General features: G+C 35.6%; 1 pseudogene; it reads right to left on the bottom strand.

The window, feature by feature from the left end:
* Positions 1-16,173: 16,173 nt before the first annotated feature.
* LOC120175741 lies at positions 16,174-17,888 on the bottom strand (annotated as a pseudogene).
* Positions 17,889-27,578: the final 9,690 nt, after the last annotated feature.

Genomic DNA, 27,578 nt, shown 5'->3' with positions numbered 1-27,578 from the left:
ATATTTTTACCTATTATATTGAAAGTGTCCATACTTTTTATAAAAAGGATCGATACTTTGTTTAAAGTTATGTAATTTATGTTTCAATTTTTTTAATAGTATTTCACGTTTTCCACCTACAATATTAATTTAATAATTTCATTTACACAAAAAATTATTTGATTGTTTTGATATTTTATAAAATAATATTTAGAATTTAAATTTAACAACATTAACCAAAGATAATAATAAATATGTAATATATATGTGTATTGTTTTTAATTTAATAATAATATATACCGTAACGTAAAAAATAAATCATTAGACGCCTATAATTACTAAATTAATATCTTAAAACTCACTCAAAAGATGTATATACCTAAATATGTAGTTATTGTGCATACCTAAATTTAATGATAATATATACTTGTAGTTATTGTACATACCTAAATATGTACTGCGAATTTAATGTTGTACCCACCCTTTAACTACCACTACCAATGCCACATCCTATTGAAAGCAGCACGACTGAAACATGTTTTTGAACCTTTGCTTACATCTCCATCAACTCCTGGAGCACTAAACTTGCACAACAAAATTTTTGCCATGGATAATACTGATGTAGACAATGTTAAGCCAACCGAGGAATGCCATGAAGTACATAATGTTGATGAATCTGACAGATTGGTTGGTCAGCTCTTCTGTTCACGTGATCAAGCTTGGTACTTTTACAAGGGATTCGCACGGGAACATGGGTTTAGTGCACGTAAGGGAACAACACGGCTTGACGTGGAAGGGAATGTGAAGACACAAGAATTTTGTTGTTCCAAAGAAGGGTTTCGAGTATCAAAAGTCAATACTGTTGATCGTCAACGTGCTCATACGCCAGTCACAAGAACAGGATGTAAGGCTAGAGTCGTAGTTACAGCAACAAATACAAACGATCAGTGGGTTATAAGTAAGTCTGATCAGAAACATAATCATGCATTGTGCACACCTGCTATGACACCATTTATGCGTTCTAATAGAGCTGTAAGTAAGGCTGATATCGATGAGGCAACAACATTGAAAGAGGTCGGTGTTGGCACGTCACAAGTAATGAACTATTTAACGCAGCCATGATCGCTGCCATAACACAATTGTGTTTGCCACTGCCATAATCGCTGCCGAGACGTCTCAATCTTTCGAGTGGGTGCTACAGAATTTTTTAGAAGCCATGATGAATAAATCACCTATTTCCGTTGTAACCGATGGGGATAGGGCAATGCAGAGGGCTATCATATCTGTTATCCCTTATGCTAAGCACAGATTATGTTCTTGGCATCTTTCTCGCAATGCACAAGCTAACATTGGTGACCCAAAGTTTACAGCAACATTCTCAAAATGCATGGCTTCCTGGTGGACAACCAATGAATTTTATATTCAATGGCGTTCGGTTGTTTCAGAATTCAACGTCCAAAAGCATCCATGGGTGATTGAGAAGGGAAATACACGACACTTATGGGCACAAGCATATCTAACCGGTCATTTCTTTGCCAATATTCGCTCAACACAAAGGTGCGAGTCTATGAATGCTTCACTAGCTATTGTACTGAAACACAAGAAGACATATTTAGATGTTGTTCGTGCAATTGAAAATGGAATTAGTAGAATGCGTATGAACGAGTTGAAAGCGGATTACTTAAGTTCCCATACGAAGCCCTTCCAGATCACAAAAATGGTCGACCTTGAAAGCTATGCCGCTGCGATTTTTACCCGCGAATCTTTTCGTGTGTTCCAAGATGAACTTACACGGGAGACATTGTACCGGATTGAGGCAGAGATTAAGTCCTTATCAGATGAATGTCAACATTATATTTTGTCAAAGTACGTAGAAAAAAATAGGAAATTTGAAATTAGTTTTGATTCTCGTAAGAAAACTCTAATTTGCTCCTGCAAAAAATTCGAGACCGTTGGACTTCCGTGTCACCATTAACTTCACATTTTGAAGCAATTGGACTACACATATTTGCCCGGGACTTTGATTCAAAGTAGGTGGACTAATGATGCGAAGGCTTCTGCACCCAGCTATGTTGATTTGAATGTGTCTCCAGAAGTGATGCAAATGGCAAGGTTCGCTGCTCTACGTTCAACGTCAAGTAGGTTATGCTACATTGCATCAAAGACAGACGAGTCTTTCAAAACCGCAAGAGATGAGATGAAAAAACTAATAGAAGAATTAGAAAACTCGTTTGGTTTGAATCATTCAGTCGACCAGAGCATTGTAGTAAACAATGTTCGTGACCCTTAACGAAAACAACGCAAGCGAAAAGAAGTGCCGAAGAACAAGGTCGAGAAGAAAATTAGGCGATGTGGGTACTGCAACGGTGAGGGACATAACAAACTAACATGTCCTCAAGTCAAGCTCAGTTTGAGTACAAGCACATAGCCTACATCAACTGATTTTTTCAAAGACGGAATGGAATGACAACGATCTCCATATATCGTAAGTATCAACATGACTCCTATTGTATGTACATATAAATATTTTGAATGAAGGAAGAAAAACCGCGTTACTTAAAATTACCGACACTTTTTTCAATGGTATCGACACATTTTTCTTCCAATCTGGACATAAAGTACCGACACAATATTAGAAAGTGTCGATATAGGTTGTAGACCTATTCGCTCATAAAATTGGTATATTTATACCGGTTATATTACAAAATTATCTATTACATTATAAATCTGGGTTCCGATGTGAAAATGTCGACACTTTTTTAAATGGTATAGATACATTTTTCTTCCAATCTGGACATTAAGTACCGACACAATATTAGAAAGTGTCGATATAGGTTGTAGACCTATTCGCTCATAAAACCGGTATATTTATACCGATTATATTACAAAATTATCTATTACATTATAATTCTGGGTTCCGATGTGTAACTGTCGACACGTTTTGACAATGTATCGACACATTTTTCTTCCAATCTGGATATAAAGTACCGACACAATATTAAAAAGTGTCGATATAGGTTGTAGACCTATTCGCTCATAAAACCGGTATATTTATACCGATAGCATTGCAAATTTACCTATTTTATTATAATATGTTGAAAGTGTCCATACTTTTTATTAAAATGATCGATACTTTTTTTAAAGTTATGTAATTTATGTTTCAATTTTTTTAACATATATATTACATATTTATTATTATCTTTGGTTAATATTGTTAAATTTAAATTCTAAATATTATTTTATAAAATATCAAAACAATCAAATAATTTTTTGTGCAAATGAAATTATTAAATTAATATCTTAAAACTCACTCAAAAGATAACCTATTACATTATATAAGCGCTACCTATTACATCATATTTTTACCTATTATATTGAAAGTGTCCATAATATTTAGAATTTAAATTTAACAATATTAACCAAAGATAATAATAAATATGTAATATATATGTTAAAAAAAATTGAAACATAAATTACATAACTTTAAAAAAAGTACAGACACATTTTTCCTCCATTCTGGACATCAAGTACAGACACAATATTAAAAATTGTGAAAACTTTGTTGTGGATATCATCGAAAACAATGCTATAGTCATGTGTTTCGATACATTTGCAAGCAGATTTAAAATACATTAGTATTGATATTTCAATAATCCTCAAATGTATATGTACACATAGAAGCAAATATGGAATAATTAATGAAAATATACACACAATATAATCACACCAAAATATAAATACACAAGAATGTTCAAATAATGTACCGACAAACAAAATTAATCCGATGAAAAAGGGTTATTTCTAACGAAGTCCGGAACATTAGAGGCCTTCAACAAATTTTCTAAATACTCTCGTATGTTTCCGCCTTTTTCTGAGGACATACATAAATAATGTCAATTATCAAACTAATGAGGTGCAATTTTACTAACAATAAACTAAATTCGCATAAGCATGAATAAATTTGTGTCATACCTAGAGCATTGTCGTTCGAATGGGAAGCATCGTCAAAGGTATGTGGACATATGTAATTGTATTTCTATATAAACACATAAGTTGTTAAAATAATCAATGTCTGAACACCTGTTCAACTGGAAAAACATATTGCATAAATGCAACTTACCGGATTATAAATCATTTTTTCCGCTGAATCATCGACCAAAAGTGTATTTAGCTCGTTAAAATCTGGACACACGTTCCAAACGTCATTGAGATCTTTACAGTAGGTAACAGAATCGTATGTTTTGCATTTTTTTTGATCCTGTTCAGAAACAGTCGAACATAAATATGTAGGAATCATAGACAACGAAAAGTCAGCAAACTGTAATGACATTCATCTTACCCACACGAATAGAAAATGCTCAGAAAATACAGGTAGTTTCTCAAGTACACGGTCGACGTTATGCCTGAGATTGTAATCAAGTTTGAATGTTAACATTCAAATGTATATTAACGATTTTGACTACAGTAATTCAATTGCTTCAAACATGTTCTAACCTCATCTTTGAAGACCAAAGGGCAACAACAAAATTGTCGACACAAAATTGCATAAATTCAAATAATACTCTTCTGAGGATAACATCTACAACATGAAGAAAATGAGATTAAAGTTCTACGCTTATATGTTAAAATAATGATACCAAAGAATAGAATTAAAACCTGCAGGCAGTCTCGGGATGTAGGCAAGGACACCATTGAGATCAAAAATTAAAAGTTTTCTTGAAGGCGGCGTTGCAGACACGATATACTTGTTTGGATCATCATCATCATCATCGTCATCATCTTCATCGTCAGCTTAATCGTCATCATCATCGTCATCTTCATCGTTAGCTTCATCTTCATTGACCGCTTGGTTGTCCACATCTGTTAAAAGAAAATAAAATACAGTTCAGAACGTGTAAATGTTAAGAAACATAGATAATGAATTACCTAACTCGTTTGATGTCATTGATGTAATTCGTTACGCAACATGGAGACTTCATGTTGCAATGATGAAATATCGGATCGCATTCCACTCACAAGGGAATCAATATGCTCTCGAAAATTGACCATGTATTCCATCACGGTCTTAATTGTGACATCCTCTGCAACTGGAGCTTCTTCCATCATTGCGTCTCCACTTGGTTGCTCTTCTTCATGGCCAACGGGGTCCATTTCCTCCCTCTCTTGATCTAATCCGACCTCCTTGACACGCTTCCAACCGAGCTTTTCAACAAAATCATATCCCGTTTTTTTAATAAATACCATGTCAATCTTGCGGGTTAATCGAACAGGGGCGTCATGCGAAAAATCAACTTCCTTCTTCTTCAACAGATGGGTGATGACACATCCATATGGTAGTGTAGTTGAAATTGTTGCTCCCTTTGTGACCATATATACAATTGTATTAAATATGAGTTTTGCAATGTTTGGAGCCGTTTTGGATTTATACTTTGCTATCCACCAATAATCGCTGTCTCGAAGCGTTGAATGTTTTCCCCCACTAGGCCGGATATACCATGTGAGCATTTTGTGAAACACTCTCGACTCTACATCGAGGTGAATTGGGCTATTTCTAGCAACCCGTTTAATTGTAGACCAATCTACACCATTTTCATCTGAATCCCCTGTATTCGCTACACCTAAACCCTCCGCAATAGTTTCTGGAGATATATATATATCCTTCCCCATGACATGTGTATTAATTCATATTATATTAGTCTTATTAGGCTCGTGCTGTAGGAAGCATTGTTGTAGAAGACTCTAACTAGGTTGGGATAATATCTTGGTTCTACAACAAGGAATTCAAGCCAACCCCAAGATGTAAATGTGGATTTAAAACTAAATGCATATTTATCATCAAACAAGAAACCCAGGTCAATGACACGTTCGGGACGAATCTTCCTTACTTTAAAACTCGTCTGCCATCTTTGTTTCTCCATATCGGATCTAAAGTTAAGAGTTTGGAAGGACCTGATTTCCTCAGAAGAATCGTTTGTTACAGAAGGAGGTTGTGGTTGAGAAGAACTGGGTTGAGAAGAGCTTTGAGAAAGACCGCGCTTCTAACGCTGACGTTTTGGAGCCATTTTGGTTAGATCCTATTACAATGGAACACAAACACATTCAGGAAAAAAACTCCAATATAGAAATCAATCAAACCCATAAAATATCGATAAATTTACCTGAATATCTGATCGTCACTTATGATAACGCTAGAAGAAAGAGGAAGAGTTATCTTCTGCCTGCTTGCCTTTATGTTTAGGGTTTCTCGATTAAGAGTACTATATATAGTAAACAGTGGAAAAACACTTGATATTTAAATTAATATCGACACAAACTAAAAAAGTGTCGACACATTATTTAGACATATGCTCTCATAAAACCGGTATACTTGTACCGGTTAGATTGAAAAATTACATATTACATTATACTTTTGGGTTTCGGTGTTTTTGGGATCGACACTTTTTATATATGGATCGACACTTTATGGTTGCACCCTGTTTTCCATTCATTCTGGACAAAAAATATCGACACAAACTAAAAAAGTGTCGACACATTATTTAGACATATTCTCTCATAAAACCGGTATACTTGTACCGGTTAGATTGAAAAATTACATATTACATTATGCTTTTGGGTTTCGATGTTTTTGGGATCGACACTTTTTATATATGGATCGACACTTTATGGTTGCACCCTGTTTTCCATTCATTCTGGACAAAAAATATCGACACAAACTAAAAAGTGTCGACACATTATTTAGACATATTCTCTCATAAAACCGGTATACTTGTACCGGTTAGATTGAAAAATTACATATTACATTATACTTTTGGGTTTCAATGTTTTTGGGATCGACACTTTTTATATATGGATCGACACTTTATGGTTGCACCATGTTTTCCATTCATTCTGGACAAAAACTATTGACACAAACTAAAAAGTGTCGACACATTATTTAGACATATGCTCTCATAAAACCGGTATACTTGTACCGGTTAGATTGAAAAATTACATATTACATTATACTTTTGGGTTTCGATGTTTTTGGGATCGACACTTTTTATATATGGATCGACACTTTATGGTTACACCCTGTTTTCCATTCATTCTGGACAAAAATATCGACACAAACTAAAAAAGTGTCGACACATTATTTAGACATATTCTCTCATAAAACCGGTATACTTGTACCGGTTAGATTGAAAAATTACATATTACATTATACTTTTGGGTTTCGATGTTTTTGGGATCGACACTTTTTATATATGGATCGACACTTTATGGTTGCACCCTGTTTTCCATTCATTCTGGACAAAAAATATCGACACAAACTAAAAAAGTGTCGACACATTATTTAGACATATTCTCTCATAAAACCGGTATACTTGTACCGGTTAGATTGAAAAATTACATATTACATTATACTTTTGGGTTTCGATGTTTTTGGGATCGACACTTTTTATATATGGATCGACACTTTATGGTTGCACCCTGTTTTCCATTCATTCTGGACAAAAACTATCGACACAAACTAAAAAAGTGTCGACACATTATTTAGACATATTCTCTCATAAAACCGGTATACTTGTACCGGTTAGATTGAAAAATTACATATTACATTATACTTTTGGGTTTCGATGTTTTTGGGATCGACACTTTTTATATATGGATCGACACTTTATGGTTGCACCCTGTTTTCCATTCATTCTGGACAAAAACTATCGACACAAACTAAAAAAGTGTCGACACATTATTTAGACATATTCTCTCATAAAACCGGTATACTTGTACCGGTTAGATTGAAAAATTACATATTACATTATACTTTTGGGTTTCGATGTTTTTGGGATCGATACTTTTTATATATGGATCGACACTTTATGGTTGCACCCTGTTTTCCATTCATTCTGGACAAAAAATATCGACACAAACTAAAAAGTGTCGACACATTATTTAGACATATTCTCTCATAAAACCGGTATACTTGTACCGGTTAGATTGAAAAATTACATATTACATTATACATTTGGGTTTCGATGTTTTTGGGATCGAAACTTTTTATATATGGATCGACACTTTATGGTTGCACCCTGTTTTCCATTCATTCTGGACAAAAAATATCGACACAAACTAAAAACGTGTCGACACATTATTTAGACATATTCTCTCATAAAACCGGTATACTTGTACCGGTTAGATTGGAAAATTACATATTACATTATACTTTTGGGTTTCGATGTTTTTGGGATCGACACTTTTATATATGGATCGACACTTTATGGTTGCACCCTGTTTTCCATTCATTCTGGACAAAAAATATCGACACAAACTAAAAAAGTGTCGACACATTATTTAGACATATTCTCTCATAAAACCGGTATACTTGTACCGGTTAGATTGGAAAATTACATATTACATTATACTTTTGGGTTTCGATGTTTTTGGGATCGACACTTTTTATATATGGTTCGACACTTTATTGTTGCACCCTGTTGGCCATATTGTAAATTTGCCTTTTACTTCAAAGTATCAACATGACCCTTAATGTGTATAAGAAACATGTACAACAACATACTGCTAACTTTTCTCATCTCATTCATAATTATATTCACATACAAAAATATAAATCGTATACAAAATTATAAATCTTATACAAAATTAACCCTACATTTACATCATTGCATCCTTTTGTTATTCTTATGTAATATGGCAGCTTTTGTTATCTCCTGTCTTCGTTCATTTTGATTGTGGCTTACGAGATCGTTTAATATTCGCGATCGATCCCAGTCTCCAACAACCTATATTCAAATTGTCAGAACGTTAAGTATTGTCAACTACAACATTCAATCTACGACTTTTAACAATGTTACCACAAACAAATTTTTCTATCCACTTACAAAATCACCAGTTGCCCCTGTAGAACCGATCGATTCCATCCACATCATCACATACATGCCGCAATCATGTCTGTTATAAAATTTGAAAACCACACATGTCAATTATGATGAATACTGCATAAATTAAGCTTTCTATTTGTGATAACATCTCATACCCATTCAATTGCTTATTCTTCTTATGCTCCACAAATTTGAAATTTTTCAAGGGATACTTTCCTAGAGATCCACAGGATTCAACCCAAATGCGTTTCTTATTATAAGAATCTAATATTTTAATCTGCATTAAAATAGAAGAAGTTATGATCCAAAAAAATTATGCATTATAATTTACATAATGTCCTTTCATACATACATACATACCAATCTCTTAGCATCCTTCACTCTCTGTCTAGCTGCTTCAGTTGTAAACATACTATCATATATTGTTACAACACGATCTACCATATCCAACACCAATAGATACCAATGTGAATTATGGTAGTTTATTGTGATCATGATCTGCAACAAATTTCACACCCAATTTGACAAAATTCAACATTCTATATCCGAAAACATCATTTGCAATTGGTATGGTGTCTTACCTTCTCACAGTCGGTGAATTTCACATAGTTATTCAGTATGGGACCCTAGAAGCTAGCAATACCCTCAACACTTTCTTTGCTGTTGGCATCCAACGCCTGCTGCTGCAATTACGCAACAAACATTATTAATTTACCGTCTATAACACTACTTATCTCCATTTATTAATTTAACTCTCCGCTAAGTGGTATGGAAGGTAGCCAATCCTCCGGAGTGACTTCTGAGAATCGTAGCATACTGTCCAGGCGAGCAAATCAATAACCTAACAAAATTAATTACACAATCAGAACATATTAAATAAGTTTTAACATTTTCTACTTTCTACTTACCACACCGCCAACTCATTCCGTAGGCTTCAACGTTGTAACGTCGTATACACTAGCGAATTGATTTCCCATTGATATTACAGAATACCTGTATGAATCATTAGGATTAATATGTTGTCATGAAATATTTAAATATAACTCACAAAGCAATATATTTCACTTACTCCGATTCTAACTCGCTATTCCATAAATAATCACAAATTGCAGCTTCGATGTCATCAATTCCGCTTGGAATATCCGCTTTTTCAACCTACAATTTTGCATACAAATTTTTGTCACAACAACATAATAAAAATCAAATTAAGTTTTCTTTTATTCAACTTACCGTCTGCTTCTTCTTCTGGGGTGCAGGACATTCCGAATCCAAATCTGCTGCTATAACACTCTCCGGTGTATAAATGACATCGACTTCCTTCCTCCTCATTTCTTCCATCTCTTCTTCTTCCTCCTCCCTCTTTTCTTCTTCATATTTTTTCAGTTCATCGTATTTTTTTTCTACATAGCTCTTCATCTCTTTTATTTCACCCTTCAATTGATCTCCTTCATCCAAGTATTTATCAACCACCCCTTCACCCCCGTAAGTTCACTCCTCAATTCCACAACCTCCTTCACCACTCCCTCAAATTTTTCACCCGTCACCATCTTAATATCACCCCTTAACACCCCAACTTCTTTCACCACTTCACCCCTCAACACCTCTACTTCTTTCACCACTCCATCTATTTTTCCTTCCACTACCCCCCTTATGCCTCTCAAGTGTATCTTCGACTCTCTCAAGTTTCTCTTCGACTCTATCAAGTTTCTCTTCGACTCTTGATTGTCTTTGCATGATTTCAAATTGGATTTTTTTGATATCAGCCAATTCAGACATCAAAATGTCGAAGTTACTCTGTTTTCCCTCACCGTCATCCCCCAATACAACCATCCCTCCTTTCTTCTCCTCTGCCTCCACTGCCTCCACTGCCTCCTCTACATCCTTGCCAATAACCTTCAAAATTAAATTACAATATTAAGACATTGATTATATTCTTAATATTATTTAATTACATTTATTACCCTTTCTTGCTTCTTCGCTCTATCCAACTTCAACTTCACCATCACTCTAACCACCTCTTCCTTCCCCCATGCACGGATGCGTGCCACTCCGGTTCTTTCATAAGCCGGTACTGCCTCACAACCCGACCAAAAATCGAACAGTGCAACCTGCATTTATAATAAAATTTATATTTTTATATAAAAACACAAAAAAATTATTCAACTCATTTACCTCTAAGATTGCTATGCACCCTTTGAGGTATCTCTGGCTGCCCTTTTTAAAGGTGATTATTGATTCAATCAATCTCGAATGGATATATTCAGCCCAATTGAATTCACCCTTCAAGCCTTCATCACAAATGAGCTTCATATGTTCTTTGTTCGTTGACATATTACCCGTTGGACAAAGAAAGATACTGACAAGGTATAATAGAACTCTGGCCTTCAGCTCATCCCCAACGTAAGATCCATTTTTTTATTTCCTCTTCAATTTCAGCATATGTCACCTTATGCTTCAAACCATATTTGGAGGCAAGTGCTTTCCAGTCCTTACTCTTACAGACTTCTACAACACTTTTGCCTTCATTTTCTACCCCCAATACGGCTGCAGCACATGGGATCCCGAGAGGAAATGAAAAATCACCATATTTAGCAATACATTGACTGACATCAAATTGCGCCATCAAGGATCGACACAATTCCCTCCGAATAGGTCGATCCCTTACTCCTACCAACGATCCAAAACCTATTTCTCCCAGCACATTCAACTGACCATTCTCCTTAAGGTGTTTAATTAATAAATTCACCCTTTTAATGCTGCATCTTGTCGGCACTTCCTACATTTTTTAACAATATATAATGTTATAGTTCTTATATATATTTTGTATCAACGTATTTACAAGTTTAATGAATACCTTATTTTCATGTGCTTTCCTCCGTTCTTTGTATTCTTTACTATCATTCCTTGACTGTGTGATGTAAGGTTCCTTTTCAGCATCACTCATTGAATTTCATTTGGACCTCACATCTTTTTTCACCTAATATAAAACATAAACGTTTCTTAATCAATACATTAACACTAAATACTACTCAATGTCAATTTCATTTTACATATCGAACCGCTCTGTGTGCCATCTTCCTTCATCCTTTTGCATTCGGCCATACTGTCAACATTTAAAATTTGTAATTAATTTAAAGTTTATCGATACTTTAATCCAATTACCATTTCAACAATAATAACAAAAAGACATTGATACTTACTAGAAGTACATATATCCACCCTTTGGTTGCTTTCGAGTCTCGGCCTCAATTTCAAAGTCATCTGCTCCACCAACAATTTTCCAACCCATTGACTCCATTTTTCCTTCATATATCAGTTTACGCAAATCAAATTATTTTGTTACATACACTTTATTCAATATACAAATATAGATAACTACTCTTGTGGTAAAACGGTTTTCTTCAAAAAGAATTTGAATGGCCACACCAAAATGTATTGGCACATTTATACAACCTATAATATCATTTTCTACCTATAATATTTAATAAAAGTATCGACATTTATATTTTTCCTTGAATATCACTTTCTACCTGCAATCGGTTCCAAATGCTTCTTTACTCCAAAACCCCAAACAACAAATAAAAACCCTATCGCGATTACTGTAATAATAAAAAATTAGGGTTTCGACAACATACTTTTCGATTCGACTGCAGCAACAAACAAACAAACTTCGCTTTAGAAACGCCTTCTGAAATGCAGCAACAATTACGCTTCGATTTCAAAAACTCGTCCGTTCTATCTATTTTCAGAGGATATTTAGCTTATATTTTCATCGGATATGTTATTTATATTTAATCGATACAAATACAAAAGTGTCGATACTTTTATGTCAGGTGTCGATACTTTCGAAAGGATAATTACCTATTTCTTTGAAAGTGTCGATAATTTATTACACGTACTTACGAAAGTATCGACACTTTCAATATATCCGGTATCATTATACCGGTTTTATCATTTTGATACCGGTTTTATCATATTTTTACCTGTTATATCGTTTTGGATCGATATATTTTTTTAAAGTATCGACACATTATAGGCGCTAAAACTGATTCTCTTTTAAATTCACAAAGTGTCGATCCTTATATAAAGTGTCGACAATTTCAATATATCCGGTAACGTTTTACCGGTTTTATCATTTTGTTACCGGTTTTATCATATTTTTACCTGGTATATCGTTTTGGATCGATACATTTTTTAAAAGTATCGACACTTTATAGGATTTAAAACTGCTTCTCTTTTAAAGTCACGAAGTGTCGATCCTTATATTAAAGTACCGACACTTTAAATGTATCCGGTAGCGCTTTACCGGTTTTATCATTTCTATACCGGTTCTGTCATAGTTTTACATGTTATATCGTTTTGGATCGACACATTTTTAATTTGGATCGACACGAACCGGTAGCACAATTTTTTAATATTTCTTCATGACTTAGACCTACTTTTATAAGTATGAACACTTTTATAAAAATGATATATACTTTTTTAAAAGTTATGTAATTTATGTTTCAATTTTTTTTAATAGTGTTTCATGTTTTCCACCTACAATATTAATTTAATAATTTCATTTACACAAAAAATTATTTTATTGTTTTGATATTTTATAAAATATTATTTAGAATTTAAATTTAACAATATTAACCAAAGATAATAATAAATATATTTTCACATTGAAATAAGTATGGACACTTTTATAAAAAGGATAGATACTTTACAATATAACAGGTAAAAATATGACAAAACCAGATTCATTATGACAAAACCGGTAAAATTTACTTGATATGTTAAAAGTATGGACACTTTTATAAAAAGGATAGATACTTACCGATAACCAAAGTTTACCGGTTACCAAATTTTTTAATAGTTTTTCATATTTTCTACCTAAAACATTATTAGTTGTCAACATAATAGGTACCGCTAAATCGAATTTATTAAATACATTTTAATGTATCCGGTAATGCCTTATATTAACCGTATATTAACCTGCCTTTCTTGAGACAATCCCGGATTTATGGTGTCTTCCAAGGAACAAAATCGCACGTACATATTTGTCAGATAATAGGTTTAATTTTGGTGAAGTGTTAAAAGATTATAGTTAATCGAATAATATAAAATTTTAAAATTTTTAAAGAATTTAATAAGCAACGAAGACACATTTTCTGAATGAGATTTGAAGAAAGTACAATATGATTTTTTTTAATAGACAAATAGGTAAGATATGCATTATATTAATTACGCTTAATTGTAAAATAAGTTTTCAAATTATAATGCTTTTCAAGAATGGGTACTTGATTTTTTTTAATGATTAATGTGTCTAACGTTACAAACGTTATCACTATAAGTGAACATGCCATAAACATCGTTAATTTTCACTGTTAACTGATACGTGTCACATTCTTATAGTTTTAAAAAATTTATTTAAAATTTTAAAATAAAAAAAATATTTTTAAAAAACATAAATTTTGAAATAGCCCAAACCTTTGAAAATCCTCATTTCAACCCTTAAACTCAAACTGATCGCCGCCCTTTATCGTCGATGAATCTCTACCTAACCTCACCTCACCTTCTCTCGACGATAAATAACCCTATGAAATGGCGATCAGTCATTGGCCAACAACCAATTGACATTTTGTACCCTAAGAACCTTATGCTAAAAATCTCGATCTCACGCGATCTTGACGGCTAATCGATGACAACGTATGACCAGGAAGATGACAGAGACTACGTCGACGGCGGCAATAGTCGTGGCCGGAAAGAGTGACAATGATGGGTAAGGTTAGGGATTTGAGGTTTTTTGTAATTTAAGAAAAAAATAGAGTTTTTTTTATAAACATAATAATGTTTTTAATTTTAAAAAAATAAAAATTATCAGAATGTGGCACGTGTCATTTAACGGAGCAAATTAACGACAATTACGACCTGAGCACCTAAATGGTCATTCAAATAAAATTCAACACCTATTCATGAAAACGTTATAGTTTGGATATGTATTTTATAATTAAGCCTTTTAATTCTAGCATAGAATAATCATATATGCCACATGGTTGAGATGTGAAAAGCTTGGCATGTCAAGATTGAAAGTCCTGTACCATAACGTTTATAATATAGCCGACAACAATTTAATACTCCGTGATAAGCAGCTGACCGACCAATAGATAAGTTTTATAGAATTGTATTTTAATAAATTAAAGTCATAAGTAAATTTTAACGAAAGAAGTGATGGTCAAGTTAGGCGGATATAAGTGTAGTCAAAATATGAGTCAAAACAAGCCGCTGATTTAATTTGTTGCAGAAACCATGGAATTAGAGATGTCATTAGTGAGGATTTTCATGTTCGTGATTGTTCAAGCACTGGTTTATCTCATCGTTTCTAACTCATCCCATCTTTTCTCCCACGACAAGATGACATCATCTTTCAGCTTCAAGCCTCCTTGTTCCTTGAGCATTCGTCGAGTTCTCGCCTCCATTTCTGATTTTCCTCAAGGCGTTGAACCCTCACCATTGACGACAACAGAAGAAGCTACTCAAGAAATATGAAACTTGGAACAACTTTGTTAGCTATTCTTTTGTGTAATGTGAAACCAATTCTTTGATTCTTTGTAAGTCGTTTTGATTGTTAAAAGGATTAATTTTCTATATGTTTTAGATTTTTTATTTTTATTTTTCATTAACAATCTGATTTGATCTTTCTAAAATCTTATAAATTTATCATGTTTAAAATATTATACATTCAATCCTAACATAAAATCATTAAACCCTAACATAAAATCTTAGGTATATACATGCTCACAAATGACTTGTAAGTTTACCTCCCTAATATTTAAACAGACATTACTTTACAATCACCAGGTGATTAAAAAATCTAAGGGACTGTTTGGTTCAGGTAATCTGAGATTATTAGGGGAATGGAATGTCATTCTCCCGTTTGGTTGGCCAACATTCTCAGTCCCGATAATCTTTTGTTACCAACAGTGGTATTTTAGGGGTATATTATCGAAAATGTAATTATCCCCTTTCCTTAGTTATTGTTAGATTATTGGCGTTCTGGACTAAAATACCCTTAAATTTTTTTTCCAAAAATATCCTCTTCTATCGTTGAATAAAAAAATTCTACGAATGTTAAATTATAAATTTATCCTCAAACTATTTTAGATTTATAAAAAAAAAAATCATAATTAAAATTTTATATGAAATTCGGGGTCAAAAGGAAAGAAATAAATTGAATGTTCACCCACCGTATATGATGGTGCCTTCGGCATGATGGAACTAATATTGCTGCAGAATGCACTCGCCTTACACAATGCTTCGAACAAGTTAAGAGGGGTAAAGACTGATTCTATGCATGATTGTAACGATGCAACTTGTATAGTAGCACTTTTCCGACGGCCGTGAAACCACCTCCGGGACTGAAATCCAGACACCAGGGATAATGTAAGTTCTTATTCAGTGGAGACCAATTAGAGTATACCGCAAATAACGGGACATGTATCAGCTTTAAACTGTTTTTCTTCATGGTAGAACAGATGGCCAGTATTTGAGCATCACTATTGAACTTCAAGAAATCGACTTTGGTGGTTAGATTCTCGACAGTCTTGATCGGTTTCCTTTTACCTCCCAAAAAATCATCCCTGTTATAGATGTTCACTATCCCGCTGTCAGAACCAGCTGCAAACATTCTTCCGTTCGGTGATGTACAAAGAGCCATGCCATTAATGCACCCTTCATCAACAGCCTTATGGAAGCATGTTCTCATTCTCAAGTCCCAATGGTAGACCTCTCCATCACTGCCAGAGCTCAATAATCGGTTCCCATCATCTGCAAAAGCTAGTGAGCAGACTGTTCCGTTCATCTTAAGAGTTCCAATCAGTTCCTTTGTTTTTGATGAAACCAACAATATATAACCTTCATTTCCCGAAAATGCAATTGTAGTGGAATCCGGGGAAATCACAAAATGTTCCAAGCTTTTTTCCTCCCTAGTCCCTACCAACCAACGGCCCTATTTTATCGACTTTTGCTTTCACCAAATCAAAACAGTAGAAGAATTTCCTCCTTCCTGCTATGATGACCTGGGTACCATCAGGTAAGAAAGATGCTTTACGAACCGGACAATCATCAAGAAAAACGCTTTGTATTTTGGTATTCCGTTACCATCAATCTGGAAAAAAACTGATCCTCCGATCCAATCCAGCAGCAAGTAGTAACTGAACATTCTTGTGGAAGTGAACTCAATTTATCGGACCTTTGGAAGGTTCCTCAACATTCGCATCAACTAGTCTTGAGTACTCAAGAAGCCCCGGAAACAATTTAACCCTACTCGTGACCACAAGATCTTCATTTGTTCTAAGAATACCAACAACTTCAGCATTTCCATAACAAGGAAGCTGCCAGTACCCCGTTTTCTTCATCAGACGATTCTCCATCATAACCACAATTTTTCCTTAACCCTGAATCTAGCTTGGCCCATTCAGTCCCAGTTAGCATGTTGAGCCCTCAATCTCGAAACATACTCCGAACCAGAAATCACACTCTCACCATCTTCCTTCCTCAATTTCCTCAACCTATTAACCTTAGCTATGTCTTTCCTCCTCCTCATCCACCCAAATAGCTTTCCTTTCCTTATGAATCTTCTCGTCATTATCACTTTCCTCGGACAAGTCCACATCGTTTGGGGAACTATCCAAAAATAACAAAGCAGAACCATCTTCTGCAACAACATCTTGAGCATTTTCCTTAGCTTCTTTACCGAATTCAACTGGGGAATAAATAGATCCGAAAAAGAAATTTTCGAGCTTTTTCATCTCTTTCTCCTGCTCAAGCTCAATTTGTTTTTCTTTTTGTTTCTTTCTCCTTTTCAACTTCGAGATATCGGAATCCGATTCCAACCCATTCTCAGGATCTTCGTTATCTCTATGAATTGAAAGCAATTCATCACTCCTTTTAGCCTTTACTCTGCTTCTAGACACTGGATTCTGAGATATCAAGCTCATTTTTCCCTCTTAAGAAATTCTGAAAAAGAACAAAAACAAAACAAAAAAGAACCAAACCCCCAATGAACAAAGGTTTACAAGCCAATCCCTGAACACCTATAATTTTATCAGGAGAAAATCGCCTCAGTGACCAAAAAAAAGTTATAATATACGATTTTAACCAACTTTTTTTGGATTTGCCAAAATGACCAACAAAATCGCAACGCGAAATAAAAATCGCAACGCGATCCCCAGAATCGCAAATCAGTTTCCAAAATCGCAATGCGATAGTACAAATTCGCATTGCGATTTTCCAAAATCGCAACGCGAATATGAAAATCGCAACGCGAACACATAAATCGCAACGTGTATCCGTATATCGCAACGCGTATCCGTAAATCGCAATGCGTATCCGTATATCGCAACGCGTATCCGTAAATCGCAACGATAATCCGTAAATCGCAACGAGAATCTGTAAATCGCAACGATAATCCGTAAATCGCAACGAGAATCTGTAAATCGCAACGATAATCCGTAAATCGCAACGAGAATCTGTAAATCACAACACTGAAATTTTGGGTATATAACACTGAAATCATAAACTAAATCCCTAAATCGCAACTCATTCCATCTCCATCTATCACTCTCTCCGGCGACATCCGTTCCTATATCCAACGACATCCTTCCCAATCCGGCAACAGGTTTTAGTTTCGCAGCTCGTCTGTTTAGTAAATTAATTTACAACCATGAAATCATCTAATGTTGATCATGTTTGGATAGATTTGTGTTTTGGAGGGTCATGGGATAATGTTCATGGTGTTTTACAATATATGCCTTTACCCATGAATCTTCAACTAAAATTGTCTTTACAAAAGTTAACTTATGAAACTCTAATGCTACGTGTTTCAAATAAATTGAATTTAGAGCCCCTAAGTGGATTTAGGCTATCTTATCAGAGAAATGGTAAAGTTTATTTGTTAACCGACAATGAAGATGTTGAACGATTCATTGCTTACATTAGTGTTTCACAAGATGATGTTACATTGTATGTTGTTGAACCTAGAAGTAGTATTGTTGGGTCAGTAGCGGGTAGTAATCAACTAAGTTTTTCTCAAAACCCACAACCTTTCTCTAATCCAAATCCCAATCAACTTTCAGCACCAAATTCCGGTTTTCGTATTGACCAGTTAGACGATGATGAGCCAACAGAAAAAATTGTGAGTACTAGTCAGTATTCGAAATTTGGTCTTGGTCAATATCCGGACTTTGATATTGGTCAATACACGGATTTTGATGATGTTTCAGAAGAAGAAACAGACCATGTGTGTAATGATTTTAATATTGGTCAATACCCGAATTTTGATGATGAAACACCCGTTGCCGAGGAAGATGTTGTTGATGATAATGAGGAGGAAGTTACGACTGTGAATGAACATGTTGAACATCCATTCTGTAATTCATATAATCCTGAAGAAGAAAAAGAAGAAGAAAAAGTCCCGAAGAAAAGAAAATGCCACGGGAGTATAACTGGAATATGCCAGAATTACTTCAGTTACCGGAAGAAGAGTTGGCAAAGAAAGCAGTTGATTGTTACACAAAAGTTATTCGTGTCAAGAAAGATGATTGTTTTGATACAAAGGAAGACTTGAAGATAGCTTTGTATACGAAATGTGTGGAAGATGGCTATCAACTAAAAGTTAACAAATCAAGCAAAGATCGTTTCGAAACAAGGTGTATGATTGACAAAAACTGTACGTGGCGTATGATTGCAAAGAGAATAAAAGATTGCAAAATGTTTCAAGTTAGGACTTTTATTGATAAACATACATGTTCAAGAACCCAAGTTTTTCCTCACCATAGACAGGCAAACAAAAAGGTGTTGGGTGGTTTTCTGGCTGAGTTAATGTTTTGAATGGCAGGGTATATCGGGGACATGAAATTATGACTGACATGAATGCTCGGTTCAAGATTAGTATATCATATTCTCAAGCTTGGAGAGCCAAATGTTATGCCTTGGAATTGTTGAGGGGGTCGCCAGAAGCATCGTTTGCCCAACTGCCGGCTTATTGTCACAATTTAAAGCTGAAAAATCCTGGGTCGGTAACTCATATCAAAACAGATAGAGATGGACGCTTTGAGTTGCTGTTTATCGCCATTGGTGCTACGGTTAGTAAATCAATATAATTTTGTTGACTCATTTTTGTTAGTTACATGCATTTCACATTTAAATGATTATATTTCTTGTGTATATTATTTTGTAGATTCGTTCGTTTATTACTTGCATGCGCCCAGTTATTATAGTTGACGGAGCACATTTGAAAGGTCGATACCTTGGAGTAAACTTATTAGCAGTAGCCATGGATGCTAACAATGGGATATTGCCAATAGCTTACGGGGTTGGCAAATCTGAAACCTCTGATTCATGGACATGGTTTATGGGGCATCTTAGGGATTGCATAGGTCCTATTAGCAATCTGACAATCATATCCGATAGGGCAAACTCAATTGACAACGCTGTTAGAAGGTGTTTCCCAGATGCTTTTCATGGACTTTGTGGTGTTCATTTGTATAGAAATCTAAAATCAAGGTCTGCTGGTATAAAAAAGCACAAATGGACATACTGGAAGGCTGTAAAAGCTTATCGGGAAGTGGATTTCAATAAGCATATAAATTGTTTAAGACGTGTTTTGCCTCAGTGTGCTCAAACACTAGAAGATGTCGGGTTTGAAAGATGGTCAAGAGTACATCAACTTGGAGCAAGATATGGTTTCATGACGTCTAATAGTGCAGAATCAATCAACGCTCTAAGTCGTCATTCCCGGAAATTACCCATTACTATGTTAATGGAGTTTTTTCGAGCCTCTATTCAACAGTGGTACTACAAGAAAAGAAACCATGCAGGTATTATTTCTTTGAATTCGTAACTTATCATATTTATATATTTTACTAAGTATTGTTTATTTAAATTTACAGGAACATTGGAACATCGTGTTACACCATGGACTGAAAAAAGATAACGAAACGTGTTGTGAAGTCAACGTCATGGAGAGTTGAACCATGTTCAAACACTTTGTTTCAAGTACTGGATAATAACTTAAATGGGCTAGTCGATCTAAATGCAAAGACGTGTAGTTGTATGAAATGGCAAACATCTGGTTATCCGTGTGGCCATGTTATAAAAGTTGCTCTTCATTTAAACCAAGATGATTCAAGCGCATACGCTATGGATTGCTACACTACAGAAGTTTATCGACAGACTTATGCCGAGATTGTCTACCCTATTCCACATCCTTCTGAGTGGGACATACCAGATGACTTACAAACAGTTTTGCCACCAGCCATGGACAGAAGGCTACCTGGCCGACCAAAAAGTCACGATCGTATACCGTCTAAGGGTGAAGAGAAGAAGAGATCGACATGTAGTCGGTGCAAGGAAAGTGGTCATACAAGGTTGACATGTGGATCACCAGTGCCATCAAAATCATCTTTTCCTCTACCAAAATATGGATCCTCATCAAAATCCAAAGCTCATATGGTGTCAAGCAAAAGGCAACCATCTTCAAAATCCCAATCACAATTGGCTTCACCTTTTGGGACTGTTAACTTAGGTGATTTTTAAATGCAAACGTTGTATTATGTGGATTTTATGTGTGAACTTTTAACATTTTCAGTTGAATTAATGACTCAGGCCAACCATTTTGACTTAACCAACTCTTGTTATTCAGTTGTTATCACTATTAGGCATGCATTTGACTATCGCAACACGGAAATTACAATCGCAACGAGAGAATCGCAATGCGAAATGAAAATCGCATTGCGATTCTCTCGTTGCGATTTTCATTTCCGCATTGCGATTCTCTCGTTGCGATTTTCATTTCGCATTGCGATTTTCATTTCGCATTGCGATTTTCATTTCGCATTGCGATAGTCAATTTTGCCTTCAACATAATGCAGATTGAAATCAACAAAATCAACCATTACATTTCAATCAATTAAACAAGCACAAATAAGAATTATATTCGCATCAATTACACAAATCAACTTTTACAAATCATCTTTTACAAATCAATTAAACAATCAAAAAATAAGCAATAATTCTTATTTCCGATCATCTACTATTGAATCAACTTTTACAAATCAATTAAACAATCAAAAAACAATCAATTAAACTATTGAATCAACTTTGCAGCCATACATCATTTTCACGCAGTTCACTTCTGAGATTAACCTGCAGAAACCAAACATTTGCTCAAACAACACTTTCTACACATCTAAAACCTACAAACAGCAAATTATTGAATTCTAGGTACTTAACCAAACATTTTCAAACCAAAAGTATATAAACTTACCAATTGTTTATGGACATTTTTATAACGCGGATGCAGGTAGGCAGCGTCTCGTATATATCGATTTAGCCATATAATGCCGAAACCACAAGCCTACTGCAGCTCTATCTCTATCGGTGGGAGGTAGATACTTGATGCTTCCCGTCGTCAAACGCTCCAACGCCAAGCATACGAGAGGACCACAATCTCCTCTGGCTCCGCTCGTTTGTTGTGGCGCGGTCTCGTCTCTAATAACTGTAATATTGAGCTTCTTTGGCTTCTTGTTTCCAGAACGAGTCCAATAATTGATCGCATCCAAGAATTTAGCCAAATGAGAGCTCCATCCCTTAATAACATCTCTTAAATCAGCCAATGATATGTAATTTATCATGCTGTCATACACTATTGTCTTAAGGGATGGGAGCTGAAGCTCGACGAGAATCCAATGTTTACGTTCCAAAACAGGGATAAACACCTGCAATCATAAGTAATAATTCATTCATTTGCGCACTTATTTCATAAAACCTTTAAACTCAATCTAAAATAAATACTAACCTTATCGACCTCCCACCATGCAGGATAAAGTTTAGCTTGTCCATTGCCCAAATCAAATGATTCATTTCGTGCATTCTTCAAGTGAACGGCGTGAAAAGACGTCGGCATAATTGTATATCGTATATTTTTATTTTTCTTAAGTTTTCTTATTATTAGAAGACGTGTCACCCACGCATCGATATGCTGTTTTACAAAAAAAGACATATATTAGTGACTTACATAAATTTAAAAAAAAAATTAATCAAATTGAAATATAAGAAAAATATAAGACTTACCCCCCATCGAAATAGCCATTGTCTTCGACCCCTAATAATACGCCCCACCAAGACCGATCAAGCAACAAATAGATATCATCGGTGAGCTTGCATATGTCAGTGAAACACCCCTGGCTCCGCTCATGTAGATAAAAATCAACAGCGGTCTTAGCCCAAAGGGTGTTATCCAGAATTGTGTCCGGTAGTTGTTCCCTCTCCTCTTCAGATACCGGTATGGTACTGGCCGGTAACTCATACAAGAGCCAACTTGAATCCATCATGTCCGGCACGTCAGAGGGTTTCTCAAGAAGCCTACATATGAAGCCATGTGAATCGGGCTCTTGAATGGTGGGAGGGACCTCTTCAATGATGACAGTGGCCTCTTGAACGGTGGGAGGGGACTCTCGAGGAATGATAGGGGGGCCTCTTCAACGATAGGAGTGGACTCTTGAGGGATGACAGGCGAGTCGGGCTTCTTCTTGCGGTGTCTTCGCACTATTGGGGTGTACGGAGACTTAATAGCACGTGCACGCTGTCTGATGCGTGAACTCCGTCGTGCAAGCATAACCCGACGTAAAGCATCCACTCTATCGGGCCGCTAAATAATTAAATACAAAAATCAGTAAATAAACAGACATGATATTTAAACAGTGAAAACAAAGACAAATATGTTTCAAACTTGCATTGTATTCACCCAAGTCATTATTCTATCATAGTTCACAAAATGCATCAGATAACAAAGAAAAATATGTTTCAAACTAATACCCTGAAGTTAGTATTTGTCTTTATTTTGTCTTTTGGTTGAAAGTAAATTTATCCATTCAAGTTTCAATTTGCAGAAGAAGAAATAGTTTACTTTCGCAACACGAAACTTAAAATCGCAACGCGAAACCAAAATCGCAACGCGAAATGAAAATCGCAACGACAGAATCGCAACGCGAAATGAAAATCGCAACGAAAGAATCGCAACGCGAAATGAAAATCGCAATGCGATTTTGGCTTCGCGTTGCGATCTTGTCGTTGCGATTTTGGTTTCGCGTTGCGATTCTGTCGTTGCGATTTTCATTTCGCGTTGCGATTTTGGTTTCGCGTTGCGATTTTAAGTTTCGTGTTGCGAAAGTAAACTATTTCTTCTTCTGCAAATTGAAACTTGAATGGATTGCATTACTTCAACCAAAAGACAAAACAAAGACAAATACTATTTCACAGTGTTAAAGAATACACAGTTTAGCAGAATTGGCAGCAACCGAACAAATTTACTTTCAACCAAAAGACAAAACAAAGACAAATACTATTTCACAGTGTTAAAGAATACACAGTTTAGCAGAATTGGCAGCAACCGAACAAATTTACTTCAACCAAAAGACAAAACAAAGACAAATACTATTTCACAGTGTTAAAGAATACACAGTTTAGCAGAATTGGCAGCAACCGAACAAATTTACTTTCAACCAAAAGACAAAACAAAGACAAATACTATTTCACAGTGTTAAAGAATACACAGTTTAGCAGAATTGGCAGCAACCGAATAAATTTACTAAGCAATCCAAGTGAAATGGCTAATCTAAGTGAAATTACGAGTAAATTTATCATTAAGTTAAATATGGAAAATCTTAAACTTACCTCGTTGCGTAGAGTATGAACCTCATTCTGCAACGATACTATCATCTCACGTAGAGCGGCAACCTCACCACGTAAAGTTGACACCTCCACACGCCATGCACCATCGTTATCGCGTAGAGTACCGATCTCCTCACGCAAGGCATTGACCTCATCACGTAACTCCCTTGACTCATCCCGTTGAGGTGGAGGTGGAGAACAGGGAGATAGGAGTCGTGGCATCTTTGCCGGTCGCCTATCATGAGGTGATGGTGGAGAAGAGGCTCGATGATGTGACGGGATAGGTGATGGCTCTCGTTCTAGAGGTGTATAGTCGGGTCGATCGGGTGATGGCTCTAGGTGAGGTGATGGCTCTCGAATTGGAGGAAGTGGATGCTGCTCATCATCCGTGCCATCAAAAAAATTCTGACTAGCTTGCCACCAATCAGTGGCAAGCTCTTCCTCCGTGGGTGTCAGTCTTTGTAATGGAATGTTAGCCTCCTAAAAAAATATAAAAACTCAAACAAAGTTAAACGTCTACTATTAATAACTTGTTTATATATTATATGAAAGTATTTGTGTTAACTTACATTATTTATTGTGGCATATGGTATTAAGTCTTCCCAATCCAACAGAGTTTTCCTCTTCCAGGAAATAGCCCTGGGAATATCATTTGACGTTTTTATTGCATATGTACGCATGCTGGGGAAAGCCTCGAATATCCAAATCTACAAACAATATAATAACAAAATTAGTAATTGTTAAATAATTAATTATAATTTTAGAAACATTATATAGAAATTCTTACCTTAAAGGCCCAAACAAAGCCTGACAAAGTGTATTTGGACCCATCGCCCCGCAAACTTTTGCGGTCATCAAAGGCAGACGACAACTTAGTCCAGGTAGCTTTCCATATATACGAACCCCACGGAAACAAATTCCATGCATTCAGGTCCTCTACCAATATTATTAGCTCCCGATGAATAGGTTGTCTGGCCTCTCTGCCTAAAAAGCCGGCATACACAAGTAGTAGAAGGCATACTCGGACAACATCGACGTCATCCATCCGAGTGAAACCAGCTTTCTTATTAAACAATTTCTTCAGGTCGTCGACATGTAGGTTCGGCTTCTCCATTGACTCATCCGGAAAAACCCGGGATAACCATGATGGGCGGGCGATATGACGAGTGTACCGGCCTACATCATCGTGTCCGAATCGTAGACCAGTGATTAAGCAGAACTCCTTCCGCCCAAAACAAGTATACGCTGGTGGAAAATGAAACCATATCTCTTCCTCACCACGTTGTATACTGTCGGGTAGATTTGATGTCATGGTCTGAAGCCACAAATGGGTCAAATTAGCATCTCCACCCGGATGCTGTACTCTCAGCCATGGCCCGAAGCAGGTTTCCTCAAACAATTGTCTTTGAGCAGGTGAAAGCTTCTTTGCAATTGTAGTGGCCAGGCTGACTTTATTTCTCAAGGTCAATTGAGCCGAAAAAAAATTCTACAAAAACAATAAACATACCAAGTTAGATATACCAAAAACTACACTGTGAAGATATACCAAAAACAATAAACATAAAAAGTAGTAGTTTATTCTTGAAACTAAAATTTGCAACACTGTTTTTGTCTTTTGGTTGAAATGAAAATCGCAACGAGAGAATCGCAACGCGAGATGACAATCGCAACGCGAAATGAAAATCGCAACGAGAGAATCGCAACGCGAAATGAAAATCGCAATGCGATTTTGGTTTCGCGTTGCGATTCTTTCGTTGCGATTTTCATTTCGCGTTGCGATTCTCTCGTTGCGCTTTTCATTTCTCTCGTTGCGACAGTCATTCTCTCGTTGCGATTTTCATTTATCTCGTTGCGACTCTTCTGCAAATTGAAACTTGAATGGATTGCATTACTTCAACCAAAAGACAGAACAAAGACAAAGACAAAGACAAATACTAACTTGAAAATCGGAACGAGAGAATAGCAACGCGAAATGAAAATCGCAACGACAGAATCGTAACGCGAAATGAAATCTAAGTGAAATGGTTAATCTATTATTGAAATGACCAGTAAACTTATCATCAGTTTCAATATGAAAAACCTACAATAATGCAAACATTTCAAAATAAAAATAATTAAAAAAACTAACCCTCGGAGGTTGATTTTCCATTTCTGAATATTGTGAGGGATTTCTGACCGTCGTTTGTTGTGAGGGATTTCGCCGGAGATGGGGACGGAAATCTTCGGAGATGGGGACGGATTTCTTCGCCGTAGAGAGTGAGAGATGGAGATGGGACTGAGTTGTGATTTTAGGTTTTAGGTTATGAGTTGCGATTACGGGATTTTGTCTTAATATTCTTTTTGTAATTTGAAAATAAAATACGCGTAGCGATTATAATGGCGCTTTAAATATCGCGTTGCGATTTACGGATACGCGTTGCGATTTTATGTATTATCGTTGCGATTTACGGATACGCGTTGCGATATACGGATACGCATTGCGATTTACCCATACGCGTTGCGATTTACGGATACACGTTGCGATTTACGGATACGCGTTGCGATTTATGTGTTCGCATTGCGATTTTCATATTCGCGTTGCGATTTTCATATTCGCGTTGCGATTTTGGAAAATCTCAATGCGAATTTGTACTATCGCATTGCGATTTTCAAGAATCGCGTTGCGATTTTGGAAACTGATTTGCGATTCTGGGGATCGCGTTGCGATTTTGTTGGTCATTTTGGCAAATCCAAAAAAAGTTGGTTAAAATCGTATATTATAACTTTTTTTTGGTCACTGAGGCGATTTTCTCTTTTATCATAAATGAAAACATACTAAGAACAGACCCGGGAGTTTTGGATGCAAAATAAAAAGAAAAAAAATATTAAATCAGCATACGAGAGACAAGATAAACACGATGAGCAGCACCGTATACATGTGAACAAATGAATGTGACGTGGTGTTTAATAATGGTTTCGAATCAATCAGAATGTGTTTTTGTGTTGAATCATTTAAAAGTGCGAAAC

Source organism: Hibiscus syriacus, unplaced genomic scaffold (assembly GCF_006381635.1).
Source record: "Hibiscus syriacus cultivar Baekdansim isolate YM2019G1 unplaced genomic scaffold, ASM638163v2 tig00112215_pilon, whole genome shotgun sequence".
Classification (NCBI taxonomy): domain Eukaryota; kingdom Viridiplantae; phylum Streptophyta; class Magnoliopsida; order Malvales; family Malvaceae; genus Hibiscus; species Hibiscus syriacus.
The sequence above is the reverse complement of the archived record's forward strand: the minus strand, read 5'-3'. Positions and strand labels throughout refer to the sequence as shown.